The sequence below is a fragment of the Astyanax mexicanus genome, chromosome 4 (assembly GCF_023375975.1).
Source record: "Astyanax mexicanus isolate ESR-SI-001 chromosome 4, AstMex3_surface, whole genome shotgun sequence".
NCBI classification, from domain to species: Eukaryota; Metazoa; Chordata; class Actinopteri; order Characiformes; family Acestrorhamphidae; genus Astyanax; species Astyanax mexicanus.
This window is the reverse complement of record NC_064411.1, coordinates 22,568,222-22,593,026: the sequence shown is the minus strand read 5'-3', so window position 1 is coordinate 22,593,026 and position 24,805 is coordinate 22,568,222. Positions and strand designations below refer to the sequence as shown.

Here is a 24,805-nt window from a genome sequence, read left to right as displayed (position 1 = left end):
TGAATCTCCGTTGAGCCTGTAGTCGTCAGATGTAGTCCCCCTTGGCTGCGAGTAGAGATAGCAGAGTAGAGTAGCTTCATTTTGCCAGTGTTGTCAGCAATAATGCAGTCTTTCTTTTCCAGATTTGTGCCGAATGCATTCACCACTTCTGGAGGAACACCACCTTTAAATCTAGACTCTTCTAAACATTTCTATTTGCTCAAGCGTTTGAGTAATGTCTCATTACAATGTCTTCCTCTTACAGCTTATCCAGCAAATATAAACCCTGTCCTAATCATCTGCTTTCTCTTTCTCTCCTCATGTCCTGAGCTGCTGCAACCAGTGCCCATCCCACTCCAGCAGAGTTTCATAAAACCATTCTAACCCCTTTTTCGTCCCTCCCCTCTCTGTTCTCTCTCTCTCTCTCACTGCTGAGATGCCGGGTCGGCCGGTCTGCCTGGATGTGTCCACTTCAGGAATCAGCCCTGCTCTTCTACTCATCAGAATCATTACACAACCATTCTAACTCCTGCTTTTTGTTTCTCTTCCTTTCCTCTCTGTTATCTATCTCTTTTACATGCATGGAGATGCCCTGTTCCTGATGTTCCCAGCCTGGCTCTCCACTGCCCACTGTGTTGTACTCCAGCTCTGCAACCCTGCACTGATTAACATTAACACACTCAGTATCTGTTTCTGTATTAGCCATAGCTTTATAGTTTGTGCCCATCACATTCTTATATTCATAAATTAGTACCTGTTATATTAGCCATAGTTCACATTAATTTTCTGTACTGTTTTTGTTCTGTTATTTGTTTTTTTGTTTGTTATTTGTTTGTACTGAGCGAGTCAACCCGAGTAGGATGGTTCCTTGGACTGAGTCTTGGTTCCTTCCCAGGTTTCTTCCTCTTAAAGGGAGTGTTTTCTTGCCACTGTGTCACCATAAAATTGGCATCTCTGTGGTGCTGCTCATAAGAGGCGTGGACCTGTTTTTCCTGTAAAGCTGCTTTGTGACAACCTTTGTTGTAAAAAGCGCTATATAAATAAAATTTAACTGAATATTTAATACAATGAACAATGTTACACAATGTTCAGCAGTTATCATTTGATAACCCTCTGATTTGCTTATTTAATAGGACAAATATTTCTAAAATGTTACACTGATCTACAGATAGGTAGTTGTATTCCTGGTGTATATTATTTGATTAGATCTGGATAATATATGTTTTTGGTGCGGACAGCGCAACAGATTTAACTATTCCCTTATAATTTATCATCATCATCTCATAGTCAGCGGGCCGGTTGTGGCCCGCTGGCCTTACAATGCCCAGGTCTGCTTTAGAAGCATGTCCCACCACAGCCTGGTCACAAATGCCTTTAATTCCCACGGTTCTTCTTCCACGAAAAGAGACTTCAACTCTGTCAAACTGCATCAACCAACCAATGAAGTCATTAATATGCCTTTCAGTTCAAAATAATTATATATGTATATTTAGTATATTTAGTATATATTTTATAAAAAAACAAGACATTCAAAATATGTACACGATAAACAGATTTGACAGTCTTGAAAAGAGGGCAGATTGTTGCAGACCAGAAATATATAGAAAAGTTGAAACTTTGTATTGTAAAGTAAACAAAAAAAATTACAATCAGGTTTAGGTGATAGTGTTTTGTTCAGTTGGATCTGTTATGATGCACCTGGATAATCTCTACAGAGAGGACTGGAAAGGGAGGGGTTACTTGAGTTTGCAGAGCTAAAAAAAAACACCAGTTATTATTGGGGTTTACAATATGTGTGTATGGATGCTGGTGATGAAGCTGTTCACCATGGCAATGTCAACCCCTGGGGCCTCATGTACTAAGACTTGCGTAGACTTCCTACTAAAATGTTCCGTACGCTCAGACCTGAAAAGTTCCGTACGCACAAAAAAATCCGGATTTATCAAAACGTGCGTAGACAAAATCCCACGTACTTTCTCTTAGTACATCGCAATCAACTTGAAATCAAGCGCAAATGCACGAAAACCTCACACCTGCCATGACTCCTCCCTCAATTACGCAGAGTATAATGTTAGTATCTGTAACAAAAAAAATTCTAGGAACTATTAAAATCAATAAATCCTTTTTTTTTTACTTTAAATACATTTATGAAGCCTATACCTATGTAAGAAGTGTAAATCATCCTTTACACACAATAAATTTCTTCATTTCTGTATTGGTATTAAGAACTTTATATAAGGTGTATATACCTTATATAAGGTGTATGGCTATACATATGCCTATTGGGTTCTATCTTTCCTTCTCAAATTAATGCACTGAACTGACGCAGCTCTCTCTAATGAACGTCAGTCGGTAAAAGATGCTGTAAATACTAAACGCCTCTTAAGAATATTTTTTAGTTGGAGGACCATTGCTGTCTTAGAACTCCAGGCCAATATTTAATAAAAATATATTTGTTTAAAAATTACAAAAACATTATTGGAGACAATCAGTGATTTTAAATTATTGAATTATTGTCCAGCCTTAAGTATTATGTATATATTATGTACATAATACTTAAGGCTGGACAATAATTCATATTCAATATACATATCAGTGATGTGCAGTAAGGCCTCTAAGGGGCTGACCAAATGTGCATGTAAATAATTACATTTTTTTATCAGGATGTATATAATTATTGCAAGTGTAAGCATTTATTTTATAGATTAACTAAAAAAACAGCAACTAATTCAAAGCATTAGCCTGTGTTTTTCGTTGCTATAGGACTGTATGATTGACAGCGGTACTGACCAATCAAAGCTCTTTAAAATGTCTTCTGCTCACGTGTCCGCGGACCCTTCTCCTTATTTTGAGAAGGGTGTAGTAATGAGTCTATTAGAAAAGTCTTAGGACAATCTAACCAATAAGACTCATGCTTTTCACTCCGGGGGCGGGGCCATGGCTGCCTAGCCCCTTATCTGTGCTCGGATGAAGGGGTCAGGCTACGCGCATTGATTAGTAGTAAAACGGAGAGCGCATGCTGGATTAATTAAATATTTAGCTAACTATCATGGAAATAAGACAGATATTGTGTCATATTATATTAAAAAGCCTTTTTAAAGGCTGCCCTTCAACGTGAAACTAAGTAATATGCCGTGTGACTGGTGATTTTTGTTTGTACTTCATGTTTTAGCTGCTCTGGCGTCCTGTAGAGATACAAATGAGTGATATTTGTTAAACGCCTGTACTTGTAGGAACATTAAGCATTTATTGTTGGGTCTATTGTATACTTTTGAGGTTTGTAGCTGTATTTGTGGACTGTTTATGTGTATTAAGTTCATATAACTCAGTCAAGACAGAGTATATATAGTTATTGTAGAATATATCAATGTGTCTGTCGGGCGGGGGATGTTGGGGTTAAGGGCAGGGCGGGTGGTTGCAGAAGGGGTACCCACTATATTCACGACACGCCACTGATATAATATATAATGTTACTGTCACTGACTTAAGGGACTTCTGTGTTGCTACCACTCACTGGAATTACGTTGCCTTCTACGGTGTAGTACTGCTCGCCATTCCCTGGCTTCTCAAATTTGACGGAGAGGGGGCGTACGGCGCGGTCGCACCATGCCTCTAAGTCAGTGGCCACGTGAACACTAGCACATTTAAACACAGCAGTGGAAGAGCTGACGAACAGCTTCAACTCCCCATAGCGGGTGGTTTGGTTGTAGTTTTTTAAAATGTAGGACTGTCCTTCTTCCATTAGAGAACAATCGTCATTTTTCAGATGGGCAACAATAAGTTGTTGCCCATCAGAGAGCACACACGTAGCCACCGACTTCATAGCAGTAGCGACAACCGCGCCGTCCACCACCTGCCAACCCTCTGCCCGGGGCACCAGGACTTTGCTAACGCACTTCACCCGGATGGGTGACTCCTTTTTGTAGGGCGTCGTCAAACATACAAAATAAAATGTTAATATTATTTTATTCACTATGTTTCACGTAATTTATTGTATACCCATGATTCAACAGTCCATATGCAAAAATATTATGTGTTGATTGGTTGGAAGAACAATCCATATTATTAAACTGTTTTGGAACTAAGTGGGGCTATTTTGCTGTTATTGTTCTGTGTATGTGACGCTTAGCACTGATTAATTATTACATAATAAAAAAATAATATGAAAATAATCTAAATATATATATTTAAATTGCTTGGTAGAGATGCGTGACGTTGTTTCCACCCGGACACTTTAAAATGGGGACACAAGTGCTGCTAAGAAAGAAGGACTCAATCAATGGGGGTGAATGATGAATTAAAAATAGCAACTATCCACATGTCCAGGACATTCCACTGATTTTGGAAAGTATTTTGTATAATTATTTAATATAATTAGTTATATTTATTTTTATAATATAATTAGTTATTTTTAATTATTTTCATATGAATCCATTCATTTTGTATTCACTTGGATGTGACCCGGCAAACCTGGAAGAGATTATTAAATGGGTATCGTCCTTTCTAGAGATTTTTTCTGGAGCAGTGTGAGAGTTTTGTTGGTGGTGGATGGATTAATGTACAAAGTTTTGCCAAAAAATCTTACTAAAAATCTTCCATTTATTTAAAGAAGATCTTGGGAAAACGTGTCAGTACAGAAACAGTCGTGCTGATGTTCTCAGTTATGGACCTGAGAAAAATAATCATAAACGGTAAGCTTTTCATATTCTACTCCAGCTTGCTTAAATAATATGTGCAGGAGGGTTTAACTATATTTACCATGCACTTTAACGCGGCCTAAACACTATTTTCTCTACCCTAAAATTAGACCAGCCGATCCAGACCAGCAGCTCCAAGGCGTGCTGTAACTTTTAAAAAAGCTAATGTTAGATGTTACTAAAGCCTGTTAAAGAAGATTCATTTACGTTAGTCATTTTGTAGTAGCTCACAAAGCTAGATAGCGCAACATTCCTTTTTCACGTCGCTAGCTGGCGAACAGCTAAAGCTACAGGGCGCATTGGAACTACTGGTCTGAATCTTCAGGTCTGGAACTTAAGCTGGTTCTCTGGCTCTATAGCAGTGGTCTCAATCTTATTCTATCTGGGGGCCGCTGTAGGTAGAGACTGGGTGAGGCTGGGCCGCACAGGACAAGAACACGTATTTTATTCAACACATTCTGCCATGCCAGGTGTTCTGTCGAGTGATGCTACCCATCGATACGCGCTTTCTAAAGACACTGCGCATGTGCTAACCTACATTTGTATTATTATTTCAAGTGTACTATAATAATTCTGTTTTTCTAATATTTTTTGTTCATTTAATAACCTGGACTCACTGTCATTACATTGTCAAAGTGTAATAATAATAAAATATTATCTTAAAATAAAAAAAAGATTATAATAAACTCTTACTACCATAACTTTACCCTGATACGGTGGTTTAGACTATCCAAACATAGTACATGAACTTCTGCTGGAAACATGCTCTAATATTGTGCTACTTTTGTACTTTTACCTTTAAATATACACAAAAGGGTAGCACGGTTTGTCAGGGTAGCACAAGTCGACAGAACACCAGATCTCTCGTCTCGCCGTGTGGGCGTATCTTGAATCCAAATAAGGCAACAGGTGTATATATATATATATATAACAGTAAATTATCATAATGTAACTTAAGTTCGTTACTTACTTGAGGCTCAGTGACCCTAGCTTGCTGACCTAACGGACGGTGTGGGCCCTAAATTGGTGATCAATATATGCTATTACCTTTATAATAATATATTTGGATAAAAAGTCTAGAGTTCACTAAGTTCTGTTAAAACAGGTGTCTGACCCTTTCTCTGAGGCCTGTACAGTCTGTACCAAGGCGCGAGGTGCTGGTCGAGGCGACCTTGGTTTTGTCTGACTTGTGCCAAAAGCCCCCACCGTTGTTCACCCAGACGTTGCTGACTCTCTCACGAGAAGAATGCCCAAGTGAAGAACAGGTGTGCCAAAAGCCCCCACCGTTGTTCACCCAAATACTGTATAAAAGTGTGTGTATTCCTTTGAATTATCAGAAGACTGAATCCTCCTGACTGAATCTGGCTGACTTCAAGAACAATAAAGAATCAACTTAGAACTTCGGAACGATTCGCCTTCTCCTTTCTTTAAACTTAAGGTTCTCGTCTGTTTTTACCTACTTTCTTTTGAACTTAGAACTTTTGTAGTGATGCATGACTAGATAAGTTTTTAGAGCTCATTTAAGCTAGCCCAGGCTTCCCTTTCTGGGAGGCCTCAAGAGTCGTGAAATTACGCACGACATTCTGGCGCCCTGCCGCGGGGCTCGAAAAAGAACCCATACGCAGTAACGCTTAGAGACAAGCAGCTGTAACATCCTGTGACGAAGAACAGACAATCCACTTCAGTGCTGACGGAAAGGTGAGCATAAAAACCTTTTTCAATTTAATTACTGAAAAAGAAATATTGTGTTTTCTTGGTCACAAAGATGTCATTGCCTTAGAGATTAAAAGAAAATTAAATTTTCATAAAAGACAAAATAACCATTAAGTGCATTTGTAATTTAATTATATTTGTAATTGTAATTGTATAATAAGCAGACGAGGGCTGTGATTTAAAGAAAGATATATACATGTTTAGAAATATGTATATAACATTATAAATTGAAAGCAATTGACCAAATTGAATAAAAATGCCTGATGGGCATCTTAGCGTCTAGACGCCTAAATTCAAGTAAGTTACAATAAAATAGTTGCATGTTAACTGTCTGTCTAGTATATGTTGTATGTTTTATCTCCCGGGCGTTAAAGACGGGACACGTCATATAGTGCGATCTCGAAAGCACTACGTTAGACTTGATAACAAAGAGAACACAGAAAAAGAGAAATATATAAGAGCGACGCCAGAGAGAGAAGCGTGCGCCAAGAGATATAATAAGAGTGACGCCAGAGAGAGAGCGTGCGCTAAAAAGGCCTAAAAAGAGTAAGAGAAAAAAGGGGAAAAGACTTGGACACCTGTCTGTCTAACAGAAGGACGAAACCAAGCCCGCTTCTCTGTTCCATGAGCGTAAGTTGAAACACTCGATCCTGACTGTATACAGCGGAGATTGTTTTTCACTCGGAGAAAAACGCTTAGTGCAGAACGCCACTGTAACTGACGGAGAAGCGAGGGAAGCTATCCTAACTAGGACTAGCGGGGTATATGTTTTGTGTTGTCTGTTTAAAGTCTGTCTTTAATAATGTCTGAGATCTCCATTTTTGTTAAAATATTAAAATGATGGCAATTAAATTTGCTGTGCAATATTGCTGCATAGAATGAACTACACTAATTAGCACAGACGTGTGCTGAGAAGAGTTGTTAGAATAGTATCCGTTAACGTAAAGCCTAACAGGAAGTTTTGATAGAGTGTTGAGTGTTGACAGAGAGAGAGAGAGAGAGAAATAAATGACAGAGATCTCTAGAGACCTGGGAAAGGTAAATGCTATGTGTTTGTTTGTCACTGTCTTTGTTTAAAAGCATATGCTGTGGTTACCATCTTGAATGTTTTTAGTATATACAGAGCTCTTAATATATGTAAATTTATAAGCACAAAGCAAGAAAATACACAAGAATTAAATAAATATATATGACACAAGAGAAAAAGCGCTATAAACATAAATGTTTGTTTGTTTGTTTGTTTGTTTGTCTGTAAACTATATGTTTGTTTATGAACCATTATGAGCTTCTTTGAGCCCGAGCAGTACAGCTAATATAACGGGACAAAAAACAGTTATTATAAGTATAAAATATTATTGATTCCATAGACCCCAATATACTGTATTAGTGGTAATATAACTTTTATGAGCTCCTGAGCCGAGTCATAACGGTTGAGGAGACATAGACTGAGATTTTCCCGATAACTTTTATGAGCTCCTGAGCCGAGTTATAACGGTTGAGGAGACATAGACTGAGATATTCCCGATAATGAGCCTTTTGGAGAGACAGAGATGTTTGCGGTTAAACGCTGATCAACGAAGAGTGTTGAAAAATAAGCTCTGATCTACCTCTAAAGGGACAGAACAGTGAGTGTCACTGATAATTATACTAGTGAAGTGTTCAGTATTACTTATCAATAAAAATGTGTTAAAAATGGATGCTAATAATTATGGAAACATGCTTATGAGCTTCAAATTTATATTGTTAGGGTGATTATATAAGAATTATGACTATACTGAGATTGAATATGATTTAATGTTTCGGCCCTTGCTCAATATGTTTTACAAGTGAAAGTGTTATTTTCCTTGAAAAGTCGTTAAGAACTTAAGTACGTTACAATTAATAGTACGTAAATTAATAATGAATGTTTATATTAGTCTATGTTTGCAAACAAAGCCATTACTGCCTAATAATATGTGCGTCTCTTAGTCTATTCATTTTTACAGGCATTCAGTTAACCTCAGTTTGCAGAGGGAAGGAGAGACCGGGGGCGAGAGAGGGGCAGACAGGCCCTCACCCACACACACACACACTCTCACATACTCTCTTGCAAACGCACACTGAAAAACACTCTTACACACTGCGCACCTACACGCAGGCGGATACCTTTAACAATCACACCTATAGTTATATACGTTAGTAAACACCTATAACATGAAAGAGACCATGGAAGAATTTTAAATAACTATATGATTACAGAAGACCCAGAGTTTGTCACACAAGCTGCTGTCTTTACTCTCTCAACAGCCATTCCTAATGATCTACAAGGTGCAACAGGCACGCAGACTACACCTAATGTTTCTGCTATTATTTTTAGGGAAAACAAAACTACTAAGTATTATGAAACAAATACAGCTGACCATATATTTACAACACATAACAGCTCCATTACTGTATTCAGAATCTTGATCAGTCAAGCTGGGAAGGTATATTTTGTGAAGTATATACTGGCATTGATTGCTCACCAGCAGGTGTATGTAGATATTCCAACATCAGTTTATCAAATAATTGAGAAAGCTAGAGCAGACAACCCAGATACTTACTGAAACTGTGACTGGAGTTGTTGTGTGATGTGACATGATTGTTATTGTGATTAAATTAAAAGGGATCTAAATGTGATAATGCAAGTCAAATTATCCTGCTTCTTTCACACATGGAAAGACTTTAATCAAATTCTTTCAATATGGAAAACCTTCTAAAAAGAGTACCATAAATAATGTGACCTTTGCTGGTACTATTCCTCATCTGTCACGTTGATGAGGTTATGATAAATTACAAAATCCTTATTTTTTCATTCTGAAACTCTCACCATAAGACCTGGTGTCACACCATCTGACAGATCACATTACACAACAATCTGAATGCAAAAATCTGTATTGTCTGCATTCAGCTAACAAATGAACTTGGTTTGGCAAATGACTGAAACCATTTTCGGTTACAGCAGAATCACAAAATTGTTGAATAACATGTGAATCATGCTCAACATAGAATACATTAGCTACTCCACTTACTGTATTCATTACACTTTAGATACAGGAATTCTATTTTTTTTTCTCCTTTTTAGTAAATCATTGCATTTTTTTTTTTTTTTTGAATGAATATTATTGACATGAAAATAAGCCAAACGATGGTGGATCTGAAAGCTGTTGATGTATAATTATAAACAGTGGGCTAGTAAATATTGTGACACATTTTGGTTTCTACTTAAAACACAAACTGAAGACTCATGTGTTTATGATATATGACTACTATTATGTGTTTATGATATATGACTACTATTATGTGTTTATGATATATGACTACTATTATGTGTTTATGATATATGACTCTACTATTGGACTATTTTGTGCTGAAACTGAATGTTCAGGTGTACTATAGTGAACTGCAACTGTGTTAGATGAGCGAATGCTATACAAGTATTAAATTTGTGAATAATATGCTATAAACATGAGTTAAAAGGACAACTGCTGATTTAAAAATAATAACAAATATAATAATTACTTAATTAATAAAAATGTGATATGGCATGGCACCATATAACATTCATTTTTGGGACAGAATGTTTTTGTTAGGGGTGGATTATCAATACATGATTGATAAATAAATTACTTAATTTGTTTCTTTGTATTACAGATCTAACTTTGTGAAATGTGATTGGGTCAGTCACTTCATATAAGCTTTTTCTGGTTTTGATTGTAAATTATAAGAAATTAAATGTTAACCCCCATTAATGCTCTGTAAGTTCATATGAAACAGCACTTTGTACACAATCTCATCAAAGTTTTTACATATTCTTCTGTAATTCATCTATATATATTTGACATATATATATTTATGTACAAAACTCACAGGCTGCTCAATTTCTTTGTTTTTCCTGGTTATTTTCTGGTCAATAGAACGCTATGTTAATGACATTGGGTATGATTCTTTCGTATTTTATTTTATTTTGATGTTTGTTTTATTGTGCCTTGTGTTACAAATTTTGGTTAAGCAAAATATTTCTGGTCTTACTGTCCAATGCGCTGTGATTCACGTTTCCTTATTCTTCTAATGTCGGACTGACTTGTCATTTTATGTCCTTCGACCCTTTCCCTGGAGACTACGGGTCAGGGTGAAGTGCTAGTAACCTCTCCCTTGACCTGCACCGTGCCTTTCTACGTGGCGTAAAGTCACAAAAGGCGGAAGACCATCGTTTTACCTTTTTTTGCTACTTCCTGTTTTCTGGATTTTAACTTTGTACTCGTTTCTTGATCCTTGCCTTACTTCTCCAACTCTATGGATTATCTACTCATGCACCCTTTTATTCATTTTTGTCCCAATGCTCCATTTTAATTGGTTGTGTGTTTTCTTTAATTTTTTTTTCAAGAGTGCCTTTCACTGTTTGGTGAAATGTTTCCACGTTGCATATGTGTATTGTGCGAAAGGGGGGACAGGCTTAATTTCTGGCCTTTACTTTTCTCTGCTCGCGTTCCCAACATCCTCTGATGAGGCGTGAAGAGGAGCCTCTTGAATGTGCATTGTCTTGGTAACACTACACACTCCCATAAGGGACCTAGTGGTAGTTTTTCCAGGAAGCCACCAAATGACGTTGTCACTCTCGCATCGGCAAAGCGCCTTTGGTTCTAAAGGGGGGGTAGCCCTTCCTTGACTTTGTTCCGGGGTGGTTTGCCTAACCCTTGGTTCTTGGGGTGTGCTGCTGCATGTGGGGTCACGTCGGGTAGCTTTGCCAGGTGCCATGTTTGACGTGCCGCTCTATGCTCGATTAGTCGCCAGTTTCCAACTGAGGTGGGGAATGTGGGGCAAAGTAAGATACTTATACCAAAAAGTTGTAATAAATGGCCATCTCAATACTTGAGATGTGTAAATTCCTTTGGACCTGTCTGACCCTCCTAGTGGACAATATATTAATATGGAACTTAAACCATATATGCTATTCAATTTATATATCATATGTAATCCATTTGTATATGTGAGTCTTCATACCTTTTGTAGTTACACCATCATTTATTCATCTGTTTTGGTGTTATAGATGCTATGTATAATCATGTATTTCCTACTACTCTGTCATATTTGCTCGCATTTATGCATGCAAATCATGTCGGATCAGCATGGCTTGATATGGGCTTGGGACTTATAAATAGCACGGAACCTGCACCTTAAAAATGTTAAAACTTAGTTCAAAACTTGATCATTATTTACTAGATAACAGCAAATAACTTAATCATACCATCGTTGATCCGTGGGATTAAATCCCACGGAAGGGGGGAATGTGGGGCCCTAAATTAGGATATTAGGGATCAATATATGTTATATTACTCATATATTAGTACATTTGGCCATATATGAACGAGTTCATTGAGTTCAGTTAAAACTCTGTCTGCTCTTCCTCAAGTAAGGCCCAGTCTGCACTGGGTACGGCTGTGAGGGGGAGACAGATAAGAAATATGCTGAGTCATACCAGGTGTCTCAAGAGGCCCAAGCTCCCACGGGAAAGCTGGGCAGGAGAAGGAAAAGTGGAGCTAAAAGCCCCCACCTTTGTTCAACCAAATACTGTATAAAAGTGTGTGTATTCCTCTGTGTTTTCAGAAGACTGAAGCTTCCTGGCTGACTTCAAGAACAATAAAAGATCAACTTAGAACTTCGGAACGGCTCGTCTTCTCCTTTCTTTAAACTTGAGGCACTCGTCTGTTTTTACCTTCTTTCTTTTGAACTTAGAACTTTTGTAGTGATGCATGATTAGATAAGTTTTAGAGCTCATTTTAGCTAGCCCAGGCTTCCCTTTCTGGGAGGCCTAGAAGAGCCGTGAAATAACGCACGACAGTATGCATTGATTTTTAATTACCTTATCCAAAATGTAAAAATATACCCAAAACTTTTCTGACACCACATATTGGACATCAAAGTCTTTTAGAAAATAAAAATAGAATTTCTAAAAATTGTATCAAATTCTGTCTGTAGGTTTTCTCTGTAGTATTATGTGGTGACTGCAGATAATACAGTTAATATTACAGAAAAGGGAAATTACTGGGATAAGTATGTATAACATGGGCTAAAAGATTCCTTTAGAGAACTTTTTCCTCTTGAGAAAGACTTTCCTCGTTTTGATTCTCGAGTTAAAACACGCATTGATAGAATATATGTTACTAAAGATATAAAGGTCCTAAATTATAGAACTGAACTCATGTAAACTTAAATGTGGGAATCAGAGAACAACGGGGGTTCTGGAAGGGAAACACACAGTGCCGAAAAATATTACTAAAAATTAGAAAAACTAAAGACGTGGAAGTTTAAACCCATTCTAATGCAAAATTATGGGATACTTTAAAAAGTCAGATTAAAATGTTTCTGGTACATAAATGTGAAAAATTAAATAGTGAACAAAATGAATATTACAGTAAACTTACAGCAGAATATGTGGAAATTCAAAGCAAAAGAGATAAAACTATAGAAGATTAAGATAATCTTTTAAAATTAAAGTCAGGATTGTCTAAAATAAACAAACATTTTTAAATTTACCACTTTAAGCAGGTATGGATAATAGTTACTCAGGAAACACAGGAAATGTTATTAAACGGGTAAATGACAAGAGAAATGAAAATGATTAAAGGGATTAGAGATGAGCATGTGAATGTAATAGAAAAAAAAAAAAGAAAAGCAGAAAATTATAAAGGAAACAAAAAAAAAAATCACAATTTTTATCAGACTGTCCAAAATTACAAGCAGAGGACCTCTCGTCAATATCAACCAATTACAAAGGAAGAAATTGTTGAAGTAAATAAGGATTTACATGATGGGAAAACTCCAGGACCAGACGGTTAACCTCCGAAATGTTATAAGACATTATTATAGTTTATTACAAAATTATTTTAATAAAGGCATTAGAGATGGAAAAATGAATGACTTGTTCTATAAGTCTGTGATTACCTTGATTTATAATAAACGAATGAATTTAAATAATGATAAGGAATTTTAGATAATTACTTAAGATCAGAAAAAGGCTTTTGACTATGTGTCCAGGGAATATTTATGGAATGATTTGGAGCACTATGGTTTTCCACCAAATTTCCTTCATAAGATCAAGTTATTATATTAAATTAATGCTAAAGGGTATTTTAAAGGAATTTGAGACACATAGAGGACTCAAACAAGGCTGCTCTTTAAGTGCAGTATTATGTGTGTGTTAGCAGTTAGTCCTCTTTAAATAAAATTAAAAATGATACCAGAATTAAAGGAATTGATATCTTAGGTAAAGAATCTTTTAAACTTACAGACTTTGCTGATGACGACATCACAGTAATCGTAAGAAATCAGAAAGAGCTCAGGATTATAGAATTTATGAAGACATAGCAGGAACAAAATTCAATTTGGATAAAACAGAAGACATCTGGATGGGATAAAATGATCCTCTATTTTTGAACTTAGCATTTAAAATAAAATAAAAAATTATAGGACTTTATAACAACAGATAAATGTGCTGAAATTAACTGGAACTTAAATCAGTGGAAAATTGCAAATTATAAAACTAGGATCCAGATAATTAAAACTTTTTTTTTGTCAAAAATTTGTTCCTTGCTACTACATATATATATAGTTAATATAATATAATATATTAGTTTTACTACACAACACAGTTTACCAGACACAGGTAAGTTAGAGTGGCAGCTTGTTTTCTACCTGCTCTGAGCTAGCTAGCTAAGCTAGGTGACTGAAGCTAATTTAGTGATTAGCATGTAGAATTAAAGAGGCTAAAAACAGCAGTAAAACAGCAGGTAGGTGTTCATACTGTCCGCTGTGTATGTCTTTTATATTGTAATTAGTGTATTTAGCCACAGTGGTGTTAGAACTTGGCTATGTGAGCGGTTGCTATGGCTTGTAACTAGGTAGCTAAGCGCTAGCTAGCTAGCGTAGCGGCCTCTATTTTCAGCCATTTCAGTCAAAACTGTGGAAATGTAAGCTTACTGTAAATAAATGTAAGAGCTTTACTCACCCAAATAATCAGTTTTAAGGAGAGAAATCTGTGTAGATTAAAGTCCAGCGCTCGTTTGACTTTGAAAGAAAATGTTTTTTCAGGAAATTAAAGTTTTGTTTACTTCGCTGCCCCCCAGAGACAAGACCTGCTGAATTAGAAGGGTCCCCTATTTTACATTCAGATTAAAATACTCTATATTAACTGGAAAATATATTCACTTAAGCTTTTATTTTAATAATAACAGCTCTTAACCTGATATTGGTGGCTGATAATGTGTGTAATAATGTATGTTTAATGCCTATAGGAGACATGGTGTTTCTTCATTAGGCTCCCTAAGTAGTGTACAAGATAAAAAATCTAGAAAAATAGCCTCACGCTGCGGAAATGCGGTGCGCACCCAACACAGCTTCTTACGCACTGATTTACAACATGGTTAGCGATACTAAAATAATGTTTTATGACAGGTTTTTTTTGTAAGAATAAAGTTTTAGTGTTCGTCTAAGGCAGGAAGTAAGGTGTTTTTAATTTTCTTAACGCAATTGTTTGATTTACTTTATTAATAATAAATATTTGTATATAATACAATATTATATATAATTTGTGTGGATTTTTAATGTAATAGTTTTCTATGTAATACTTATTTTTTTGTGTGTAATAATCTTGTGACTTGTTGTTTTGTCAGCTTTGTGTGGTGTGTTCAAACAAGTGCGTATATTACAGGTCCAGATACAGTAAATTCTTACATTAACTTTTTTGTTTGTTTGTTGAGATGATTTTATTCAGCAGCTTCCATTATCTGCTCCTGATCAGATTTCTAGAGGAGATGTTTTTTGGTGGAGCTTGGAGGCCATCTGCTGGTGGAACACAGGCACTGCAGTGATTTATGAATGAGTGAGAATACAAATCTGTTTACCTGTTTTGTAATGTTTTATTTGTTTACATGAATTTGGATTATGAGGGTCACATATGGTTGTCTAATGGTCTAATAGGGTTTTTAACTGAACTAAAGTCTGAATTATTGATATAAAAATGTACAATAACTTACACACTACACATTTTATTGTTTACTTATTATAAATTATAACTGCTCTTACTTTCTGTATCAAAAGTAAGGCTCCTTCTTTGAATACAATATTAGTGTGATTGCCAAACATTGTCATCTGATATGTATATAATATATTTCAAATATATTCTGTGTAATTATTTTACTGGTTTAGTTAAATATTTACAATTCGCAGCAGTATATTCACATTTTCCCAAGTACTGTAAAAGTACACAGTAATACAAGTTTAATAAAGTCCCTAATTTTAAGTCTTTAGTTTAACAAATACATTTTAAAAACCTCTTCCATTTGATACCAGTAGATAATCCACAGTCATCGTGCTTTTTGTTTCCATTTTTTAGATTTTACAAGGCAGATTATAATCCATAAGAAGCCAAACTCTCTCCGAGAAACATTAGTACTTGGAATAATAATTATTATTATTATTATTATTATATAATAATAATAAGGCTTTTTTCCTCGGTTTTTTTTTTCCTCTGATCAGCTGGGATGTACAGACCGTCCGACTGAGGGTAAGGTTACTATGAGAGCAGCAGCTGTGAGCCGCACGGAACCAGCCCAACACCGCGCTCACCCAGCAGAGCAGCGAGAGGTACCGTTACCGAAAGTCTAGATAAACTGACAATTAAAAGATAACATAGCTAGCGTTAGCTACTTATCTAGCTATCTTACCATAGCTAGCCAACGCTAGTTAACTAGCTAACGCTAACTAGATAAAGCTAAGTACCCAGTAAGCTTTCTAACTTCTAAACTGAACGGTTTATCAACCAAACAGCACCTGTGTGTTTTAATATCCACTTAAATCATGTACGTTTTATTCAGTCTTAATGAACTCTGGACTTTACATGTTAAATAGCTAAATGTATATAAACTAGCTGGTTAACTGGATGGCAGTACCTGCTGTGGTCGCGCTGCAGGGTTCTGCACGGCTCCACGTAGAGAGAGAATAGACACTCCAAAAACGTCTCTCTCTCAGAAAAGCATCTGAAAAGTTCTGCTCAGGTTTATACAGGAAAGATCTATGAGTAAATGCTCCACATTAGCCTAGTTCAGCTTCATCTTCATCCATAATCTCCACAAACAACAAGCTCTTTTACGCTAGCTCTGTACCTGGGCTCTTAAACCAACCAACATCGTGACGTCACCAGCGCTGCACAGGCAACATGGCGGCGCCCTAGCTCAAACGTAACAAACATAAATATATTATAATTTAGTGTGTAAACATTTTATATAAAAAAAATCCCCCCCATTATATTTTCATTCCATTACTATCACTATTATTTAAATTCCATTATATTTAATCCCTTAGAAAACTTGTACAAACTGAAATGTTTCATGTCCCCTTTAATAGATTGATAAACTTTGATTTCACCACTGGTAGCTTCCACGTCTATAATCCACCCAACATTAAAATACCTGAACTGATGCACTGGTGCCACCTTGAGGCAGAATAACGCAACAGCACTGATGCACACATTTGATGATCACATCAAATATCAAATCAAATCCTATTTATTGTCACATCACAGAGTATATATATGTATATATGAACTTCCAGTAAGAGTCTGGCTTCTGTTTGAAGGTATTTTGGACCATTCTTCTTTACAAATCATCTCCAGATCATTGGTACACATGCAGTCCTCAGTTCTTAACTGCCATAAAAGATTAAACACTCTATAAAAACATATGAAATTATATCCCTTAAAATATACTAAAATAAACCAAGAAGACCCTTCGTTCTCACTGATGCTCAACACAACATCCAGAAAACCGAACCACATAAAATCTGACAGTGTCACACAAGACCAGGATAAGGATCCAGAAGCAGTCTCTCTGATCAACAATTCTGATCATTTCCACCCAAATTAAAATTAATTAAGATTCTGGCACCAAAATGTAACTACAGATACATTGATTATAACAGTGAGTGCATAGATTACAGTATATATATATATAACGGTTTAACACATTAATCATTAAATATTTACACATTCTTACAGCTCCAATACAGAAATAACATGATATAATTGTAATAAACGTACATACACTTATTGTATAGTAATTAATAACATGTTGTAAAGTTTTAAGTCATTACAAATCTGTTCTACAGCAACATGTTCAACATATTCTTTTCTCTCTGCAGGATCCAGTGACGTGTTCAGAGTGGTTGGTGATTCTGTTCAGCTGGAGATAAATGGATCTGTATCAGAGTTTGATGAGTTTTTCTGGGTGTTTAGTGGATCTGTTCCTGTTCTAAAATATTATAAACAATATAAAGATATTAAGCCCTCCCCCCCTTATAAAGACAGAGTGGAGTTTATTGAGGAAACCTGCAGCCTGACCCTGAAGAATCCACAGAAGACTGATAATGGACTGTATGAAGTAAAAGCATCCAATACAGAAAAGACAACTACATTATGTGCGCATCGACTCTCTGTTTTAGGTAAGTCATTCCAGCACATCAGACATGTTTTATTTTAACATATTTTAATATACTACAGAAAACAAAGGTACTCTTTAATACAACACTATATCTATATTAAAACAGATAAAAGTTAATAGTTATTGGTTCACTAATTAACTCTTTCACTATTCACAATTTACTACAGATATAAAACTGAGGAGGAAACGACTAAACAAACCATCTCTGTTTCTGTATTGTCTGAAAAAACACCACCACACTGCTTTATGATATATACTGGTGTCATGGTGGGGTACAGAATACAGACACTCGCGGAACCAGTTAAGGATTTTATTAAAAACCCACAGGGTACAAAACAAAACAGTAGCAGTTGGTAGATAATACTGTTAAGCAGATACCAGGAGGAAAAGACCATTACCGGGTAGAGAGGCAGTCCAATGGTCATACACGAGGCAGGCAGTATCAGAGAAGATCCACATTCAGAAACAATACACAGTCCAGAGTTCATACACGAAGCAGGCAGTATCAGAGGTGATCCAAAAAACGTAAACGATAAGCATTCCAGGTAATACACAATAATCAACAGAGTAGGCAAGGCAAAAATCAGAGTCGAGAAAACAAAAGCAAGGTCATACACGAGAAAACTGTAACAGAGATAAACGCTTTGTAATGTGGGCGAAACCAGGCAATACGCGGTGTGTGTGTGTGTGTGTGTGTGTGCGAGCAGACCTTATTCAGGTAATCAGTATTCAGGACTTCCTGGCCGGGGCAGGTGAGGTGTCACGTGATCAGCAGCGTGTGTGATGTCAGTGTGTGGTGCATTCTGGGTGTTGTAGTTGTTTCACTGAGAACCTCCGTTGGAGCTAAGTGTGGAAGGACAGGGAGCGCCTACAACACCAGACGTGAAAACTGGAAATTCTAGCGTACATCATCTGTACACTACATTCTGCAAGATGCATTATGTGTGTTTAATAGTGAACTACAGTGACTTGAAAAAGTTTTCATACCCCTTGAACTTTTCCATATTTTGTCACATTACAACCACAAGCATAAATATATTTCATTGGAATTGAATGTGAAAGACCAACACAAAGTGATTTACAATTGTGAAAGGGGAATTTGTTTTTTTTTAGTTTTACAAATAAAAAACTAAAAAAAGTGTGGTGTGCAAAAGTTTTCTTTGAGTTCAACCAATTGCATTCAGAAGTTGCCTGATGACTGCTAATAATCTAATCTCAGTACAAATACAACTGCTCCAAGATGGCCTCAGAGGATGGTTAAGAGAATATTGGGGAGTAAACAGCATCATAAAGTCCAAAGAAAACACAGGCCCATGGTAACTCTGGATGAAATGCTGAGATCCACAGCTTAGGTGGAACAAGGTGCTTTGATCACATGAGACCAAAGTTGAATTTTTGGCCAAATGCAAAAACGCTATGTGTGGCAGAGAATTAACACTGCACATCACTCTGATGAACACACCATCCCCACTGTGAAACATGGTGGTGGCAGCATTATGCTCTGGTGCTGCTTTTCTACAGTTTAGATCAGAGAATATTCATGTGTTAGAATGGCACAGTCAAACCCAATCTAGAACTTGTGGCAAGATCTGAAAACTGCTGTCCACACACACTCTCCTTTTAATCTGACTGAGCTTGAGCTGTTTTGCCAAGAAGGATGGGCGGAAATTTCAGTCACTAGATGCGCAAAGCTGGTGGAGACATGCCCTAAAAGAGTTTCTTTCCACTTGACAATTGAATACCACTTTTGTGTTGATCTTTCACATTAAATTTACATTAAATATTTTTTACGTTTGTGGTTGTAGTGCGTCAAAATATGAAAAAGTTCAAGGGGTATGAATACTTTTGAAAGCCACTGTATAAATAAACATAAATGTACTGTTCAGGTTTTAAACAGCACTTGTAAAAAGCTGCATTTCTGTAATAGAGAGCGATTCTGACCAAAAGCAGCTACAGCTACTTTAGCTTTAGCATCAGGATACTGAGTAAACATCAACACTATCTGCTGTCACAATGCTAAGCTATAACAGAGCTGACCCCTGTGACATCACCCTCACCTGCAGAGGTCACGACCTCTCAATCAACTCCACCTGTTATAAAAAAAAAAAACCTGTGAGGAGAAGGAAGTGACATCACCTGGAGGCGTCGCCCTTTCCCTGTCAGTCTGGGACAGCATCATCATCTGTAACCATAGCAACTCAGCCAGCTGGAAGCAGGAGAATAAAACGTTTACACACCTCTGTGCTGATATAGGTACACACACACGCACGCACACACACGTGAAAAATGTTTTTTTTTTTTTTTTTTTGCATGTTTGTTACTCCTAAAATATTTCAGATCATAAAACAACAGTCAGCTCTCTTATAGCCCTCCTGAGTTCATCTGCAGGAAGTGAAGATAAACACTGGGATTATTCTGTGTGTTTCAGATGCAGTGTCGCCCCCTGCTGGTGGATCTGTGTGTTTAGTGAAGACTGGACTGTATTCCATCATTCTGATCACCAATCACATCCGAGAGAGACGCAACAAATCATCCAAAACTCATTAATTTTCAGTGATTATTATTCTGATCATAGTTCTGTTATTATGGTCTGGAGTAAAAAATCAGTTTAAACACTCCTCTCTTTAATTTATCACATGATAGCAGCGGTTTTATAGATTCAAATTTGACTGAAACGATTGTGTTCACAATTTCTTTAATTCAAGTGAAAGATTTCTTTATTTAGAGCGAATGATTTTTTTTATTTGAGCAAAAGATTTCATTATTTAGAGAAAATTATTTTTTTTATTTTAGCGAATAATTTCTTTATTTAGAGGGATTTTTTTTTTCATTTGAGCGAATAATTTCTTTATTTAGAGCAAATTCTTTTTTTATTTGAGCAAACGATTTCTTTATTTTGAGTGAATATTTTTTTTATTTGAGCGAATTATTTCTTTATTTTAATGAATGATTTTTTATTTAGAGCGAATGATTTTTTTTATTTGAGTGAATTATTGTTTTTAATTTGAGTGAACGATTTTTTTTTTTTAAGCGAACGATTTCCTTATTTCTAGAGGATGAATTTTTAAATTCAAGTGAATGATTTCTTTATTTTGAATGAATGATTTTTTTATTTGAGGGAAAGATTTCTTTATTTAGAGCAAATAATTTTTTTTATTTCAGCAACTGATTTCTTTATTTAAAGCAAATGATTTTCTTTATTTGAGCTAACAATTTCTTCATTTTGAGCGAATTATTTTTTTTTATTTGACCGAACAATTTATTTTAATGAATAACTTTTTTATTTAGAGCGAATGATTTTTTTTATGAGTGAATTATTGTTTTTAATTTGAGTGAACGATTTCTTTATTTTGAGTGAACGATTTTTTTATTTTAGCGAACAATTTCTCTATTTAGAGCAAATTATTTTTTTTTATTTGAGCGAATTATTTCTTTATTAAGAGCGAATAATTTTTTTTATTTCAGCAAATGATTTCTTTATTTAGAGCGAAATGATTTTTTTAATTTGAGCGCACAATTTCTTTATTTTGAGCGAATCACTTTTATTTGAGCAAAAAATTTCATTATTTAGAGCGAATTATTTTATTTTATTTGAGCAAACAATTTCTTTATTGTAAGCAAATGATTTTTTTTATTTTAGCGAATTATTTCTTTATTTAGAGCGAATGATTTCTTATTTTAACGAATGATTTTTTTTTATTTAGAGCGATTTTTTTTATTTGAGTGAATTATTGTTTTTAATTTGAGTAAACGATTTCTTTATTTTGAGTGAACTATTTTTTTATTTTAGCGAACGATTTCTCTATTTGGAGCAAATGATTTTTTTTTATTTGAGCGAATTATTGTTTTTAATTTGATTTAACGATTTCTTTATTTTAATGAATGATTTTTTTTATTTGAGCGAATTATTGTTTTTAATTTGAGTGAACGATTTTTTTATTTTAAGTGAATGATTTTTTTTATTTGAGCGAATTATTGTTTTTCATTTGAGCAAAAGATTTCATTATTTAGAGTGAACGATTTTTTTTATTTGAGTGAACAATTTATTTTGAGTGAACGATTTTTTTATTTGAGTGAACGATTTCTTTATTTTAAGTGATTTTTTGGAGTGAATGATTGTTTTTAATTTGAGTGAACGATTTCTTATTTTGAGTGAATGATTTTTATGTGCACAATTTTTGTTTATCTCATGTGCACAAAAGCAGAATAAACACACGTCTGCAGTGCTGTTTATATATGCTATAATGGCATTTAGAGTCACTTTAAAAAAAAATTGAACCGTTTACTTTGAGATTAAAGTCATAGTATTTTAAGGGAAAATTAGATGAATTACTTGGGCTGCCAGTTTAGGAAGGGAAAAGAGCATTTTCTGCTCATGATCTGTTACAGGGCTGCTGTGATTACCATCAATTATCTACATTTATAACCTGCTGATTATTAATGCTGTAGTGTTACAGTTATATAATACAGTGTGCAGATTTTGCTGTGTTGGCTTCTCTGTAGCCGATCCTTTAACTCCTCTGCTGCTTCGCGGAGGTTATGCACTGTGTTTTAGTTTGGTTTCTGTGTTTTATTTTATTTTCTTTATCCATTGCGCCTCCCAGGTTCTGTACAGTATAGTTTAAAATCATAAAACATAACAGTTCTTTTTGTTTTTAGACAGAAAGGAAATGTCTGTCAGGGTTGCCAGAAAATAATCCTTAATTTGCAAATATTTTCTTGCATCTCTATTACTCACCTCCCTTACTGTTTTTTGTGCATATTTTGTTATAAGCTATAAACTGTATTTTATAATGATATACCCACAAAATGACAGTAATTATGTGAACAAATGACAGATAATCATGTTACTTTTTAAAAGTAAAGATTAATTCTTATTTCACAGTTTGTGTTTTGGCAATACTGGTAGCTATAAACATATATAATCTATGCATTTCACCCCTACAGAAATTGTTTAAAAAAATGATGTGATTCATTCTTATTCTAGTCATTTTAACGTAATTTCTCTTAGAAAATATTTATAGGGATTGCCCGCAGTGGAGAAAACTGTGTAATAAAAACAATTACATATGATGTTAAATAATTGATTATATTATATATTAGAATGCAATATTGTGCACTCTCCTTATAATCTGCTTTACTTTGCAAAACTCCAGTTCCAATAAAAGTGGGATAATGTGTAAAATTATTAAAAGGTAAATGTAATGATTTATAAATACTAAAGACCCTTTTTTATTCTTATTAAAACAGAAAACACATTTTAATATTTAAAAGAGTTTAAGAAAAGGGGTTAAGAAAAGAAAGAGTAAAGGAAAAATAAGCGGCACTAATGAAAACAGCTGCAACAGCAGCGATTTACACACAAATCATAAAACTCCACCTTTATAGAAACAAATGAAGAACAAAGCTTCACCAATCTGCCAAAAATTATGGAACAATTTTAGAAACGTATTAAAGGTAAAATAGTGAAAACTGGTGAAGCATGAACTGCAAATAAATACAGATTCACCAGCAGAGGGAGACACACAGAAACAAAACACCTTCAGTGTTCAGTAAGTCATGGTGGGGTACAGAACACAGACACTCGCGGATCCAGTTAAGATGTTTATTAAAACCCCACAGGGTGTACAAAAGTCAAACAGCAAAGAGTAAATAACGCCAGCAAACAGATACCTGGAGGCAAAGACCATACCAGAGTCGAAAGGCAGTCCAATGTTCATACACGAGGCAGCCATGTCAGAGGTGATCCAAAAATCCAAAAACGGTAAACACTCCATAGTAGTGGGACAACTGAGTGGATCAACTTGATGAAAAGGCTCATGCCTTCTACAGACAACATTTCATCGATCAAAGCAGCAATGCAGAAAACCTTCACCTGGCGCAGATCATGGATAGCCAAACATTCCCCCTCCCTGTCTGAAATCTTTGAGGAATACCCACGCTTCTTGGATATGCCAACTCCGGTAGGTACATTACATTTTGCTTTTTCATTAGGGCTCACTGTCAGTTTTATGCCATGTGTAATGTAAATAACTTGATAATATTGTTAAGGGTTATTATATAACACTGTTTAGCTGAAAAACATGTGCACTCATGGAGGTGAAATGAATTTCTCAGTCAGTTAATTTATGATAAAAGTGAAAAAAGGTCTGTGGCCTGTTTGGAACTCAGTTTGGCAATTTGTGTGTTATAGCTGGTATTATGTACCTAAATTAAAGTGTCTCATTTTTTTGTTTCTTAAAAGTTTGATACAGAGTTTGGTAAAATGTTTGAGGGAAAAGGAGATTTGTTCTTAAGAAGATGGGAGGCTACCATCATTCCCAAGTTGAAGGCAATTGCCGTCATGGAGACAGGTGATCTTGCATCTCTTAAGGACATGGAAAACCAGAATGAAGGTATATATTTTCAAATATAACTCTCATTAGATTTCACATATAATGCTACAGCCTCAGTGTAATCTTATTTTATTTGTGTCTGTGTCTCATTTTCAGATGAGAAGTGTTACACTATGCTTGTAGTCCTTACACATCTTCTGCCACCAGTCGCAATGAGTCGCTGTTGAGTGAAGTTTGCATTAACATTCCTTGTTGATTTTGTTCCAGTAAGTCCATCTATCGATTTGTCTGTCTATCTAGAATAATTTTATTATAAGATACATTTTGCCTTTTTTAGTAAACAAATAAATCATAAAGGACATTGAAGGTGGCTGATTTAGTTTAATCAAGTGTGAAAGTATGTAATTGTGTACATGCTTATTAACTGGAGTAACATAAAATTTAGAAACTGTTAAATCGGTCGTTTGTATTTTTAGTAAGTGTTTGCAGTAACAACTGATTAAACTCAAATTTTGGTTTCTTTTGTTTGGTTACATTTTAGGCTGGAAGCAGCATTGCTTCTCTTTGT

The 24,805-nt window shown here is 35.4% G+C and overlaps 2 protein-coding genes and 1 long non-coding RNA gene across 8 annotated transcripts in view; 2 read left to right on the top strand and 1 right to left on the bottom strand.

Moving 5' to 3' along the window:
* LOC125801117 (zinc finger protein 850-like) overlaps positions 1-24,805 on the top strand; it is a 527,199-nt gene that overhangs the window by 208,875 nt on the left and 293,519 nt on the right. The gene's annotated exons all lie outside the window — the stretch shown is intronic.
* Positions 1-24,805, bottom strand: part of LOC125801170 (zinc finger protein 585A-like) — a 272,387-nt gene that overhangs the window by 180,857 nt on the left and 66,725 nt on the right. The window lies entirely within an intron of this gene.
* LOC125801608 (uncharacterized) lies at positions 15,935-20,623 on the top strand. The gene is made up of 3 exons (XR_007438813.1): positions 15,935-16,052; positions 17,604-17,903; positions 20,331-20,623. It is a non-coding gene; the product is annotated as an uncharacterized LOC125801608 (long non-coding RNA).